The following is a 9,957-nucleotide window of genomic DNA, read 5'->3' as shown; positions in this document are numbered from 1 at the left end:
TCATGAAGTACATAGACCAAGAGGCAGTTGTTCTTTGTTTTATAACAATAGTAGTCTCTTGATTAAAAAACAAACAAACAAACAAAACCTTTTTATTGTAAACTGATTGAAGGCTTATAGAACACATTCAACAAATCATACACTTCAGTTAATTTCAGTGATTGCGATCCCCTCCATGTAACTTCAGTTATCCTACTTCCTCCCCATGATTCTTAGTTCCTTCTCACCCTCCCCGGCCCTTCTGAACTTTGTCCTTAGTCAATGCTGCCCTTTTGGTCTTGAATGACTGATCATTCCATAATGAGCAGACCTTACTCATGTTAATGTACCCACTATACACCTATCTACTGCTTGGTTGAAAATTGGCCCACAATGGTGAGTTCCATTCCTGACCTGAAAGATGACCAAGGGTTCTTCCAGTCTCTTTCTGACCAGTAAGTTTGGTTTTTTTTTATATATATGTGGTGCTGTGGGTTAATGTACTGGACTGCTAAGTCAGTTTGAACCACAAAGTCAGCAGCAGTTCAAGCTTACCAGCTGCTCCTTGTCAACCCTATACAGAGTCACTATGGGTCAGAACTGACTTGGCAGCACTTAATAACAACATATATATATATATATATAGTGGTGGTGGTCATGTGTGTGCTGTGGCGTCGGTTCTGACACATAGCGACCCTGCATAGGGTTTCTGAGGCTGTAAATCTTTACGGGAGCAGAAAGCCTCATCTTTCTCCCATGGAACAGCTGATAGTTTCGTACTGCTGACCTTGCAGTTCACAGCCTGATTTGTAACCACCACACTACCAGAGCTCCTTATGAATTCAGGAGCATCACTAAAACTAGGCTGCAGCATGACGTTGATGAAGACCCCATGGTGGCCACCTGGGCCAGACACCATGGCTCTACTGCTCAGACTGGGCATGGGCTGCTATTCCAGGGACCTCCGGAAGCTGAGTTCTGCTACTGCTTGTATCGGATTCCTCAAACAGGTGCCGCTGATGGGTGTTGTCTATGCCTCATGTTTGTGCTCTCACTGCAAAGGCTACTAGGCAAGAACATTCTAAGCTTTCCTTGTGAGGGTATGGTATTATAACATGGAGAAATCTCCAAACAAAGGAGCACAATGCTCCAAAAGGGTCTTAAAATGCCCAGAATACCTCCTAAAACAGTTTTTGGGGATTAAGTTCAAAGAATCTAGGTCCTTGTTTCTTCCACTTTTGTCATCTCTGATTAACTTCAAGTTTGTATTCACATCCTCTGTTTTCTTTAGTCATCAGCACACAAGTCATATTATTAACACATCCCTGTCCCTGCCAGCCCTTTGAGAAGAGCTTGGTTTCTCCAGAGAATGGAACCCACATTAATAGGCATGCAAAACTTTTATTACTCTTTCCTTGAGAGTAGGGGACTGCAGTGAATTTACTTGATATCCAAATTAACTTTAACTTGCACCCAATGATTAGGTGGGACCATGCAAGTAGAGTGTACAGGACACTGAAACTGGGATTAGTTAGGCCATCCTGCTAGGTTTAAAAGGAGCCCTCCCTGAAGCAGGAACAGATAATCCTAGGACCATCAAGCCATGAATGGAGCTTGAGATCCCTACTTGGAAAAGTGACTGCAGCCAAGGCAGAGGTGGCATGGAGAGACAGAGCAGCTACAAGATTCCAGGTCCATAGACCAAGTAAAGATGAGTAATGTATAGCCAGGGGGCTGGCATGCAATATGTGCCCTTTGGGTGTTCACAGACTGGCTAAAGGAGCTTTGTAACCCTTGCCAGAGTATGGCAGAGTTGGAGGAGCCACATGCCTGAGAAGCCAAAGACAAGGGCAAAGCAGTACAGCAGAGAAGAGGCGTTGCTGACTGGAGGACTGTTGCATCCTGAGTTGTTTCTGATCCTGAATTCTATCCTGTTCCTTTCCCTAATAAACCCCATCATCGTGAGTATTGTCTATGAGTTCTGTGTGGCCACTGCAATGGATTTTTGAACCCAGATGTGAAGCAGAGAGTGCTGTTGGGGGAGGGATGGTTGGGCAAAGAAGGATGAAGGCATATCTGACCTCTGCCTCATAGGAATTGGCATTGGGCTGATTTTGATTCTCCTTCCCCTATGTGAAGCCCGAGGAAGTCAGACATAGCTTCCACACTGTTTTTGTAGGGGTCTTTCATTTCTCGTTTCTTCTTAATTGTGGTGCAAATATACATAGCACAACATGCAAGAATTCAACAATTTCTACACGTGTAATCCAGCGACACTGGTTATATTCTCAAGTTGTGCAGCTATTCTTGCTTTCTTTATCCAAATGATCCTACCACCAGGCTCATATGTTCAAGTCACCCCAAGCAGAAGCTCCCACTTTCTCCACTCCCTCTAATCTCTGGAAACTGCTAATAATGTTTGGTTTCAATATATTTGCATCTACTTTGCTTGAAGCCCTGGTGGCATAGTGGTTAAGCACTTGGCTGCTAAGCAAAAGGTTGGTGGTTTGAACCCACCAGCCGCTCCATAGGAGAAAGGTGGGCGTCTGTTTCTATAAACAACAACAAATTGTTGTTGTTGTTATTGTTAAGTGCCAGAGAGTCATTGCCTACTCATAGCAACAGCGGCTGGTGAGTTTGAGCTGCTAACCTTGTAGTTCAAACTGACCTTGTAGTCCAGTGCTTACACAAGGACTTCAAAAAAATTACAGCCTAGGAGTCCTGGTGTAAGCACTGGACTACAAGGTCCTAGTGTGGCACTGCACGATAATGCACTGGACCACAAGGTCGGTTTGAACTACAAGGTTGATGGTTCAAACCCACCAGCTGTTCCTAGGAAGCCCTAGACAGGGTCTCTCTGAGCGTTAACTGACTCAACTATACTTAATAACAACAGAGGAACCCCTACGGGGAGTTCTACACTGCCATGTAGGGGTTCTGTGTGTCAGAACTGACTCATTGGCAATACACTTGCTTACATGTGTGGCACTATAGGATAAGTCACACCCTGTCTGGTGCTGTAGGATCAACACTGTACTGCAAAACCACACGGTCATCGGTTCAAACCCACCAGCTGCTCCTTGGAAATCCTGTATAGGGTTGTTATGGGTCAGAACCGATTAAATTGCACTTAACAACAACAACATAGGATAATCAGGAGTCTTGATATGGTGCTGTAGGGTAAGCACTGAACTGCTAACAAGAAGCTCAGCAGTTCAAACCCACCAGCCGCTCCTCAGAAACTCTAAACAGGGTCGCTATGGGTCAGAACTGACTTAATAGTACTTAATAATAGCATGGGATAAGCACTGGACTGCTAACCACATAGTTGGCTGTTCAAACCCACCAACTGCTTCTCAGAACCTGATACAGGGTTTCTATAAGTTGGAACCAACTTGATGGCACTTAACAATCATATAAGGACAGTATTTGTTCTTTTATAACTGACTTATTTCACTCAGCATGATGTTTTTTGCCTCATCCATGTTGGGGCGTGCATCTTGACTTCATTCCTCTTTATGACCGAGTAACTTCATTGTGCATATAGATCACATTTTGTTTATGCATTCATCTGTTGATGGATACTTCGGTTGTCTGTTGTGACTAGTACTCCAATGAACACAGATGTACATGTCTCCTATCCTCACTGCTTTTGGGTCTTCGGGGTCACATGGTAACTCTATGTTCAACTTTTTGCACTTCTTGCCAAACTATTTCCCACAATAGCTTCAATTTTTTTTGAAATAATCACATGTCACGAAGCATGCAAAGAAAGACAGAGAATATGAGTTGAACAATTCATATCCCAGCACAAGGTTAACTAATGTCTGCTCATTCAGGATCAGAATTGAAAACAGATTGCTTTAAATTGCAGCAAGTCAGCTTTCTCGCTCTCAAGTAATATGGAATTCCTTTCCCGGAGGTCCCTGGGGAATTGACTGGATCTACTAGGTTGTCTGGCGCAATTATGACATAGTTGGGTGTGGAGAGAGAAACAGATCCAGCAGTGTTAACATGTCCCAGCTGGCCTTTCTCTAATACGGTCGATGTGCAGAACCAAGCTTGAGGCTCAATATTCTAGCTTTATTTAGTGTATGGGTGGTTTGGATGAGCTACTGACTATTATCCCCTCTCCAGCCCAAATCAGTTTTGTGATTGCTAAAGAAATGGAAATTTCCAAAGACAACTTGGAAGTACTCTCTGGAATATTTTCTTTGATTCTTCTTTAACTGACTTATTTTCCTGACAACTTTTTCCCAAGACTAGAAATGTATTTGGGACCCAGCTAGTGCTCTCTTTGTAGTATATGGAAATGAACCTAGTCCACATAGGTTACAATCACTGCCCAAAACCCAAGTGTGGGCTCTTCCTCCACACCGACAAAAATAACCGTTAATTAGACAGCAACACCCAAAGGAAAGTGCTCATACACCACCAATCAACAGGACGGCATGCAGCATGTCACCATGACAACCGACATTTACAGCTCTTCCATTTTAATATATCAAAAGGCTAAGGACAATCTCCCAGTGAGAATACAGGAGGGTGGGCATTTCCCCTTCTCTTTCCTGGTGTCAGTCTTCTACCGGAATAGGAGTTCAATCCCTGTGACAACTGCTTAGAAGGAAGCGAAGTCTCTTGGCAACATCAAAGCCTGGTTTGGCACCCCTGGAAATGCTGGGCCCTGGGAGGACCAGAGAGCATGGCTCTGTGTTCTGCTTAGAGTCCAGGCTGACTGAGCAGTCCCTGGGTGACACAGACAGTTCAGCAGTTAATTAGCAGATTAAGACCTCCTAGAACCCACCTAGAGGTACCTTGGAATCCTGTTTTGGCGCTGTGAGCTAATGTGCTGGACTGCAAAGTTGGTTTGAACCACAAGGTCAGTAGTTCAAGCTCACCAGCCACTCTTCAGAAACCCCAAATTGTGTCGCTATGGGTCGGAACTGACTTGACGGTACTCAGCAACAGAACAACAGTACTGTAAGATGTGAGTGTGGTGGCTACATAAGACAAGTGAACCACAGGGTTGGTGGTTCAAGCACACCAGCCACTCCTCAGGAAAAAGATGAAGATTTTTGTTCCCACAAAGATTTAAAGCCTCGAGAACCTATATCGGGTCACTATGAGTTGTAATCAACTCCAAGGGACTTAACAACAACAACATACTGAAAGATAAGTTATGTCCAAGATGAAGTTGCTAAGATCAAGGAGGATGAATGCTGCTAAGCCTGGAAACGAAACAAAATCATGCCTTGCATCCAGAGTCCATGTTCCTCTAACACGTATTTATTTATTTTTAAGCTATGAGACATTTCTTTATTTCTCCCACATATTCACCTCATTTTCAGTCCATATAGTTAGTTTTCCTGTTTGTATTTTCCTCCTAAGTTCTTTGCTCTAATATCCCTACCTAACTCAAGGAATTATTCACTCCTATCAGGTAGCCAGAGACTAAATACCTTTGTTCCCAGGTTTACCCTGGGAAGGCAAGGAGAGAAGTTTACTATAGGTGGAACATGATTTTTCATATGAGCAATCTTACATTTTCCAGTTTCTTTTAAAGAAATTATCTGCAAAAGACAAACAAACCTTCCTACACTTCTCTTTTTATAATGATTGCCTTTTGTATGACTGATGTAGAGAGAATTTCTAATTCTCATGAAATCCAGATTTTCTGGAGCCATTAAAGTTGAAATCACCGATCCAAAAGTATTGCCCTAAGTAATCTTTGAACCCTAAACTTGAGCAGAAACTGGTGTCCTGCAGGTCATCTCTAAATCAAACACAAATTTAGCTTAATTAGTAAAGAATATTTGCCTTGGGCATTGTGTTCTTTTAAGGAACTATCCATAGGCAGTTTTGTTTTTGTTTTTATTGTGAATTGAGCGATAGTTTTCATGGGAGAACATCAGCGTTATATTCATCCTATCATATTTCATTTCATTGCCATGATTACAATCTGCTCCATGCATCATCATCATCATCATCATTCAACAGCATTTGCTTCCATTCCCTCTGTTTTTTTTTTTTTTTTTGGAAGTACACCAAAGCACTCAGGAATATGTAACCATTCAAACAACCAAAGGGTACACCCCACAAGCTTGCCCCCGGCCATGAACACACAGCCTCTCTCCCTCCCTGAGTCCAGAGTCCCCAGACTTTCCATCTCGCCACATCATCATCTCTGCCTCCATCTCGGGTGTCATTGCTTCTCTGGATAGGGTCCCACACTCCGCTCTTTTCCTTTGATGGTCCCTGGGTCCTTCACTCCTGGACTGTAAGATCAACCACTCCCTCCTTTTGTTACAAAAGCGTCTACCTTTACGCTTGCAACACTCGTAATCAGTCCTGATACTAATTATTCACTAATGAACCGCTGTGATCTTTCTTTTAGAAGCGAATGGCCAAGGCTGTCTTCCCAGGCACCTCTGGGTGGATTCCAACCACCAACATTTTGGCCAATAATTTGTCGCTTAGGTAGTTGAGCCACCCAAGGACTCCAGTAAAGAGATTACTTATTAGTTAGACATGTTGTTGTCAGATGCTGTCGAATTGGTTCCGACTCATTGCAACCCTATGCACAACAGAATGAAACTGCCTGGTCCTCACAATTGTTGTTACGCTTCAGTCCATTGTTAGGCTCATTGTTTAGTTCTGTCAAGTCAGTTCTGTTATGCACAACAGAACAAAACACTGCCCAGTCCTATTAAACATTATTGTCATTGTTAAGTGCTGTTGAGTTGGTTTCGATGCATAGTGACCCAGAGTAGGGTTTTAGAGGAGCGGTTGCAAGGGAAAATGAAGCCTGACCCTAGAAATGATAAGTGTTCCCCTATTTACCTTGTTTTTCCGTCCCCCTCCCACTTCTTGTATATTGCCCTCCCCAACACCTGAACTATGATGTAGCAGCTACTCTTGATAAATGTTGTTGTTGTTGTTAAGCCTGACCCTAGAAATGATAAGTGTTCCCCTATTTACCTTGTTTTTCCGTCCCCCTCCCACTTCTTGTATATTGCCCTCCCCAACACCTGAACTATGATGTAGCAGCTACTCTTGATAAATGTTGTTGTTGTTGTTAAGCCTGACCCTAGAAATGATAAGGTTGACAATGATGATGATAATACCACAAACAACAGTAGAAAAACTTTTTGGTCCGAATTCTTCACCTAGAGTCCAGGTGTGGAACTATGGGATCTGTACTGGACTGCTAACCACAAAGCTGGCTGTTCAAACCCACCACTCACTCCTTTGAAACCCTATTCAGGGTCGATATGAGTCTGAACAGACTCAATGGCACTTAACAATAATTCTTTGTCCACCTCTGCATCTATATTCTTGCCAAGAAATTTGGCAATTCCTTCCAGAAAAAAAGGAAAATGTACTTTTTCCTTGACTTTGGGGTTAACCATGTGACCTGCTTTGACCAGGGGCCTATTAGCAGCTATGCCACAGGGAAGGATCTGAAATGTGCTTGAGTGTTAGGGCACACCCTCTTAGGATTCTACCATAAGTAGGAAGAGAATTTTCCTGTTGGCTCCTGTCGCTACAGCCTGGGCCCCAGAATAAACAGATGCACTGGAATGACATAGATGCTTTGTGTTGTATGCCACTGAGATTTTGTGGGTGTTTGTTATGCAGCAATATTGATAGTAATGACAATGATGATGATTATAAAGATCTTCTATTTATCTATTTTCAATAACCTCCTATGCATGCAAAAGCTGGACAGTGAATAAAGAAGCCCGTAGAAGAATTGAGGCATTTGAGTTATAGTGTTGGAGAATATTAAAAGTATCATGGACTGCCAAAAGAACAAACACATCTGTGTTGGAAGAAGCCAGACTTCATCTCTCATACTTCAGGCATATTATCAGGAAGGACCAGTCTCTAGAGAAGGATCATGCTTGGTAAAGTGAAGGGTCAGCAATAAAGAGGAAGACTCCCAACAAGATGGATTGGCACAGTAATGGGCTCAAGTGTAGCAGCAATTGTGAGGATGGTGTAGGAACTTGCAGTGTTTCATTCTGTTGTACATAAGTTTGCTATGAGTCAGTACTGATTCAATGGCACCTAACAACAATAATATTTATCAAGAGTAGCTGTTACATCATAGTTCAGGTGTTGGGAAGGCACTACACAAGAAGGGGGATGGGGATGGAAGAACAAGGTAGATAGGGGAACACTGAGGCAGGTATGCATGGGCTAAATGGAACAGAGGTGAATAGTGACGTATGGTCAACCTTGGAACAATTAAGACTTTGTGATAAGGGATTGAGACATAGTCTGAATGGGTAAAAGAGGGTAAATAATGTTAAGATGCTTGACAGTCTTATGAATATTGGTTTCCCTTGGTTACTATTATAAAATAGACACTTAAGCGGGATAGAAAGGAATATCGGGAAAAATGATTACAGGAAGCTTCTTCAGCCTACAACTGATTGAATACCTAAAAGGGTTTCTAGAACTTGCCCAGTGAAATAGGACCTTAGGTGGAATCCTCAGCCCACCTTCTGAGGTGGGACATTCCCACTGGAAAGGACAAGCAGACCAGCCTGGAGCAACTAGAGGAATAGAAGCTAACTACTTGCGGGAGAAAGATGAGGCTTTCTACTCCCGTAAGGATTTACACCCTCGGAAACCCTGTACAGGGTCGCTATGGGTCGGAACTGACTCGACGGCACGTAACAACAACAACTTGAAAGAAAGACCAGCTGGAAAAAATCCAAAACAAAAATGGCAGTCTGATTGGCTACTAAAAGATCAAGCAAGTTGTTTGCCAGGGAGCCATCAAGGCAAGCAATCAAGTCCTTTCAGGAGAAACCCCCTTCCAAGACTGAGACTTAAATGGAACACATGAGCAGGCATGTGAGCTTGCTGGCGACCACGTTGGTCTACTGGCAGTGGGGAAAAGGCAGCAATGAAGATATGGGCTGAGTTTGACCATGTTCCATAGACTCTCAGCAATTTTTTTGAACTTTTCTTGAACTCAGCAACTTCTTTGAAGCCCATTTCCTCATCTTTAAAATGGGTATAATAGTACTTAGTCATCAGCAGTTCTCAGAGTTAAATATATCCACAATGCTTAACATGTGCCTAGAACATAGTTGTTTTGTTAAGTGCTGTCAAGTCAGTTCCAACTCATAGAGACACCCTATATAGGGTTTCCGAGGAGAGGCTGGTGAGTTTGAACTGCCAACCTTGTGGTTCAAACGGGCCTTGTACTTCAGTGCATCAACCAGCAGCGCCACACCAGGATTACACAGTGACTCGTTAGTGCTCAGAAAACAGCAGCAATTAGTATTCTTTGCTATCTTCCACTAGCTGTTCTCCATGTGGGATCTGCAGATAAAAATCAGGATATTCAGAAACACGCATGTTATTGTTGTTGTTGAAAGTGCCATCAAGAGGATTCCAACTCATGGGGTTTCCAAAGAGTCACTGGTGGGTTTGAACCGCCAACATCATGGTGAGCCCGGACCTGCAGAGGTCTGGCACTCAGCCAGCATTGCACCTCTCATAAGGAGCAGGTTTGGGTTTGATTCCCAGGATCGTCTTCTTCCTAAACACGTCACTGCTCTGTTTTAATGAGGTCTTAATGAAGGGATGGAGGAGAGGCTTCAGAGGGAGAGGAGGTGAGAGTTTAAAAGGAGTCTTGTCTGCCTAACTTGTGGCACCTTCCTTGCTGGATGCTCTGGGCATTGTGGTGTTCTTGTGTGAATGTGTGTATCTGTGTTGTGTGGAGGAAAAGTTGAACAATGACTAAGGAAGACTATAGAAGAATCAATGCCTTTGAATGATGGTGTTGGAGAATGATATTGAAAGTACCATGGACTTCCAGAAGAATAAACAAATCTGTCTGAAAGAAGCAGATCTGGAGTGCTCATTAGAAGCGAAGATGATGAGACTTTGTCGTTCTTTGGACGTTTTGTCAGGAAGGACCAGTCCCTGGAGAAGGACTTCATGTTTGATAAAATGGAG

The sequence above is a fragment of the Chrysochloris asiatica genome, unplaced genomic scaffold (assembly GCF_000296735.1).
Source record: "Chrysochloris asiatica unplaced genomic scaffold, ChrAsi1.0 scaffold00178, whole genome shotgun sequence".
In the NCBI taxonomy this organism is placed as follows: domain Eukaryota; kingdom Metazoa; phylum Chordata; class Mammalia; order Afrosoricida; family Chrysochloridae; genus Chrysochloris; species Chrysochloris asiatica.
The sequence above is the reverse complement of the archived record's forward strand: the minus strand, read 5'-3'. Positions refer to the sequence as shown.